Here is a 6373-nt window from a genome sequence, read left to right as displayed (position 1 = left end):
GCAATTCTTCCTTTTCGGACAGTAATTATCTCCTCCCTTCAAAGCAGCCAAGTTGGGAGAGGTACTGAAGCAGAGCAGATGCTCTACTCCAGTGTTTCTCAACTTCAAGCTAAGTACCCCCAAGTGTAACAAATATCAAACGAGTACCCCCGCCCAAGCTCCACTCCTTACCCCACCCCCATAATAATAGAACCAATTGTAATGCAATGTCTTCCATTTTTCATATACACACAATATAAGCGTATTAATTCATAATGGTAACCACAAAGTAAAAATTTAAAACCCCCCACAAAGCACTCTATGCAGAGAAAATGTTAATTATAATTATCATTTATATTTGTTTCTTTGGGGGGGGGGTTTCAAAGAGGTCAAGGCAGATGACTTTAAAATATGCAATGTCACCTCGGTAACAACTATGGAAAAATAGACAAATATAGTGCAAAATATAGATAGCAGATATAAATTCTCAAAACTGAAACATTTCAATCACTAAATTGCAAACAAAATAATTTTTCCTACCTTTGTTGTCTGGTGATTTCATGAGTCTCTGGTTGCACTTCCTTTTGACTGCATCCAATATTTTATGTTTATTAAAAATCTTTATATACCGCTTAACTAGCCAAAAAAGGATCAAAGCGGTTAACAACATAATCAAAGTTATGAAAAGAACTCCATTTAAATTGTAAAGGTAAAAAAAAAAATACATTTCTAATACATAATATTTAATATAACAATCTACAATTATAAAATAAAAATTTAATTAATTAAAGCAGATTGAACTCCCATATTCAAATCCCATCAATGTAAGAAGGCTTCCTGCATGCTTCCTCTCCTCCAGACCTCATTCCCTTCCCCAACCAACATCTCGCTTTGTTCTCCATGAGTCCAGCTTTTTTTCATCTCTCCTTCACCCCTATTGGCAACATGTCTTCCTCTCTCTCACTGTCCATCTGTCTTTCTCTCCCTCCCTTTCTGCAAAGGGAGTGAGGAAAGAGAGAGAGTGAGAGATATCCAGGGTGCAGCTCTCCTACCCCCTCTACTGCCACATCCAACATTTATCCTTTTCTCATTCCCCGGATCATATACAGCATTTTTCACCACTGCCCACCAGCCCCATGCCCATTTCTCCTATCACACCTCTCCAGCACAATGCCACAATCTCTCCCTCCATCACTATGTCCAAAAGGTAATGGCAGAATAAAAATCACTAATGTAATGTAATGTAATTCTTTCCCCTTGCATCCTCTTCAATCCATCCCTCTGTTCCCTCTCCACCACCATATCCAACACTTCTCCCTCTCATTCTTCTATTCCCCATGCATCTCTAACTTCACTCCTCTCTATATGCCCAGTATTCCTCTTTCTTCCTTTCCACATGTGCACCATCTCTTTCCCTCTCACTCACACACTCATGCTCAACATTTCTTCCTTTCTAATCCCTCCCTTCTATGTCCCATGTTCATGCCCCCTCCCTTCAGTGTCCCAAGTTTGTGCCCTCTCCCTGTCTTCCAGCCTTTGTCCCAAAATCGTGCCCCTCCCATGTCCCAACATGCTCTCCCCCTCCTTTCTCCAAGATCATGTCCCCTCCCTTACTTGCTTGCTCTAGGGCCGCACTGGCTGCCGTGATTTTCCGTAGTCTCTTGAGACTATGACGGGAAGTCATGGCAGCCATTTTCTATGAGTGATCTGCACGGGGCAGGAGTGTAGGAAGATTGCTCCTGTCCCAAAAGCCCGCTAGACCACCAGGTAAGGTCTGGGATGCCAGGAGGGAGGCGGGGAAGGTCCGGATTTAGCTTTTTTTAAAAAATAAAAAATCGTGAATAACCGAATTCGCAGATACTGAAACCGTGGATTCGGAGGGAGAAGTGTATGGCTAACAGTATGACACGACATGGCAAAAATAGTAAGGATAATAAAACCTAGCAATAGACATGGAACAGCAAACATTGTGTGGCAGACATAGCAAGAAAAATCATAGCATGGTAGACATAGTGTGGAAGATATGATGTATAGCAGGGGTGCCCACACTTTTTGGGCTTGCGAGCTACTTTTTAAATGACCAAGTCAAAATGATCTACCAACAATAAAATTAAAAAAAAAACACAAAGCACACTGTATGCATAGAAAATGTTAATCATCATTCCTATTCCAGGGTTTTTCAAAGAGGTCAAAGCAGATGACTCTAAGCACTATCACCTCAGTAACAACCATACAAAAATAGACAAATATACCCCCTCCCTTTTTACTAAACCACGATAGCAGTTTTTAAGCGCAGGGAGCTGCGCTGAATGCCCAGCGCTGCTCTCGACACTCATAGGCTCCCTGCGCTAAAAATCTCTATTGCGGTTTAGTAAAAGGGGACCTTAGTGTAAAATATAGACAGCAGATATAAATTCAGACACATTTTGATCACTAAATTTAAAATAAAATCATTTTCCCTACCTTGTCTGGTGATTTCATGAGTCTCTGGTTGCACTTTCTTCTTCTGACTGTGCATACAATCTTTCTTCCCTTCTTTTAGCCTGTATGCTTCTTCTCCTCCAGACCTTATTCCTTCCCCCCAACTTTTCCTTCCTCTTCCCTGCCCTTTCTTTCTCTCTGCCTCCCTCTCATTTTTTTCTGTTTCTCTTCTTTCCTTCTGTCTCCCTGCCTGCCCTTTTTCTTTCTTTCTCCCTGCCCTCCCCCAAGCCACTGCCACTGCCATTACCATCGGGGACCAGGACCCAAACGCCACCAATAACAGGCCCCAAGCTCTCCCTGCTTCGGCCAACCAGCATTCCTCTCCCCAATGTCAATTCTGCCGTCGGGAAGAGGAAGGCTGATCAGCCCAAGATCGTGATCAACCTATTGGGGGAAATGCTGCCGGGTCCTGCCTTCGCAGAAACAGAAAGTAGGCAGGACCCGGCAGGAACAAGAACAAATGCTTTACTAACCTGTCTCCCGCATTAGCTCGTAGCGAACGCTTGCTTCAGGGCTCTCAACATGTGCGTGCAGGCTTCCCTTCTCCCCCCCCCTCCCCGGACATAACTTCCGGTTTCGGAGGGAAGAGAAGAGAAGCCTGCACGCACACGTTAGAGCCCGGAGCATAAGTTCGCTAGAGGCTGAAATCTCCAAGCTGGTTTTTTTGGGTTTTTTTTTAATGTTCAGCAGCGGCAGATGACAGCTGGGCGGACCGCCCAGCTAAAAGGCCCTAGGGAGAACACTGGAAAGGAAGGCTGATCGGCCCGTAGATCAGGACGGCAACACGAGTGCGATCGACTCGAGTTGCCTTCCTGAGCTACTGGTCGATCGCGATCGACGCGTTGGGCACCCCTGATGTATAGTAGAGTAATGTAAGAGAGAAATGGTGACAGCATGACAAAGTGTGGCAAAACATTGTATGACAAAACATGGCATGGTCAGACATAGTTCATAATATGGGGAGACCATGCATAGCAGTGGAGGCTATACTTACGCTTTGCAATTGCTAGAGTTGTTTCTGGTTCGTCACTCAAAGTTCTCCCAACAGTTCGTCAGTGCATTTGATCGTTATCCACATTTACCTATTTTAACCTTATACCTTAGGACCCCTGAGGAAGATGGTTAAATTGAAACACGGTCTGTGTTGGGTCCGCACATTCAAAGTGAAAGGAAGAAATGGATTTTGGAGACTGCATATATACTTATATCTAAATATCAACACAATAAATCCTGGCATTACGAACATCAGCTCCGCAGTTTCTTCTTTTGCTTTTAGTTGCACCATATTGTTGTGAACTATTTAGTTTAGCATTTTGTTTGTGGGCTATACATGATACCACCAGAGGGGACGTGGTACGGTAGAGCATTATATGATGGGCAATATAAAGTACGATAGCACATGGCACGTAGGATGAAGGACATCAACTTTAGAGTCTCGAGAGTGGAGTGTCTGTGCCCTTTTTCATAAGGTCCAGGAAATTTGGGTTGGTGCACTCTCATAGAGGGTCAAGGGAAGAGGTGAGTTTTTATTGTCTTCCTGAAGGTCAGTAGACCTTCTAATGATCTTATATGAGTATGTAGTTTATTCCTCCCAAACAAAGTGTCAGGTTTTGAAAAGTTGTTCGGACCCCGGACATGTTCTCAAATGGAGGACATGTCCGGGGAAATCTGGATGTCTGGTAACCCTAGCTTAGGCAGTCAGGTTACTCAGAGCTGTGGGTCAATCTGGTTCATTAGGTATGAGTAGTAGCACATCATCAGCATAGATATAGAATGTTGTCCCCATGTTGATTACCTACTCTCAAGCCGGTGTGATTGGTGTGTGTTAGAGAGTTGCGCGAGGACAGAAATCCCGCCCGTCCCCGCCAGGATTCTCTCTGTCCCCACCCATCCCCATCAGGATCCTCTCCATCCCCACCCGTCCTCGTCAGGATGCTCTCCATCCCCACCCGTCCCCGTCAGGATCCTCTCCGTCCTCACCAGGATCCTCTCCATCCCCACCCATCCCCGCCAGGATCCTCTCCGTCCCCACCCATCCCCGCAAGGAATTACCTCCATCCCCGCCCGTCCCCATAAAAAGCAGCAATTACTTCTGACAGGATCATCAATTCCACAGTTTCTTTGTGTTTGCGCTGCTGTTTTCCTTGTGGAATCTCTTTGGTGGAACTCTTTTTTTGTTTTCTGTTCAGGTAATTAACTTATAAACCCCCTCTTTTACTAAGGCTGATGTGTCCATTATATTATATGGACGAACCCTGCTTCCAAAGCCTTCCATCCCCGTGGGAGTCCCGTGGGAAAGAGGGGGGTCTCCATGGGAGTCCCGTGGGTTAGGGGGGATTCCCGCGATCCCCGTTCCCGTGCAGACCTTTAGTGTTTGTCTGAATGGAGTACGTGTGGGGTTATGTGGGGAGTATATGGTGTGGCTAGTATGGTATGCCTGGTTGGTTATTGCATGTTGGATTGGATGTGAGTAGGTGAGGGGGTTGGTTCTTTCTATTAAAAATTGTTATTGCAGCCTTGGTTCGGTCTCCAGGGGGTAACTGTACCACCGATGCTGTACTCTAAAGCTCACCCCAGACTCTGTAATTGTACTCATGTTTACCGTGGGTATGGTATTGGTGGGCTGGGCTTTGCTGTTTCACCCTGCTTGTTTACTGTTGCCGTTCCTAGATTGTTTGCACTGTTTTTGTATAACCTTGTCTTACTACTTTTGTTGCTTGCTGTGATTTTGGCTGCATTATCAATAAAAATTATTTCAGAATGTTGTGTTCATCAGCTGAAGCAGCTCAGCCAGAGACATGAGGTAGATATTAAATAAAATGAGAGACAGTATGATCCCTGTGGCATCCCACAGTACAGTGCTCAAGGTAATGATATACTATTACTGAACAGAATTGATTGTCCGTCTGACAAATACGATTTCAACCATGTAAATACTGTGCCACTGATACCTGTTTCTGCCAACCTTGTAAGCATAATATGATCCACTGTGTCGAAGGCTGCTCTCAAGGCAAATACCTTGACATGATTTCTGTGCAGATCATCAAGAAGGGACACAAGAACTGCCTCTGTTCTGTGCCCAGGTCTGAAGCCAGATTGACATGGGTTTAGCCCAGGAGTGTCAGAGTCCCTCCTCGAGGGCCGTAATCCAGTCGGGATTTCCCCAATGAATATGCATGATATCTATTAGCATACAATGAAAACAGTGCATGCAAATAGATCTCATGCATATTCATTGGAGAAATCCTGAAAACCCGACTGGATTGCGGCCCTTGAGGAGGGACTTTGACACCCCTGGTCTAGTCAATTACTTTCATTTAGCCAGTCGAGTTGAATGCAGACTGTCTGTTTTATAAGTTTTGCCAGGAAAGGAATGTTAGAAGCTGGTCAGTAGCTTTGAAACTTCTCCTAGTCAAGGGAACTCTTTTTTCAGTAGGGGGCACAGCACAAATCTTTTTAAGGTTAGACCCCTCCCCTCCCCCCAAAAAATGTAAAGTTTAGAGGGGTTATATTGAAGCACCCTTACAAACGCCTGGTCCTGGGTTCAATACCTTCACAGATGTTTCATTAGGAAGTAAAATCACTGACAAAGACCACCAGAAGTGATTGCATAAAGAATATAATATAGAAATACCGAAAAGCAAGATTCTGCTAGGCTGACACTCTTCATAGTGCTGATGGAAGCTGCCCTTCCACAAAAGAGGAGTTAACAATTTTAGTGATCCCTTCAATGAGCCCTATGCTGGGCAGAAGTCAAGAGAGCAGGTTGTCAGCCATAGACCTTCAGGAGTTTTTCAAAAGCCTCCTCTATAACCTGGTTGAATAAGTCCCAGATGGTCATGCATGGTGGGGGAGAGAGAATGTTCTCCTCATTAACTTGTGGGGAGCTTTGATGAGAACTTTAATTTTGTTG

Source organism: Geotrypetes seraphini, chromosome 1 (genome assembly GCF_902459505.1).
Source record: "Geotrypetes seraphini chromosome 1, aGeoSer1.1, whole genome shotgun sequence".
Taxonomy (NCBI): domain Eukaryota; kingdom Metazoa; phylum Chordata; class Amphibia; order Gymnophiona; family Dermophiidae; genus Geotrypetes; species Geotrypetes seraphini.
Note: the sequence above shows the minus strand (reverse complement) of the source record.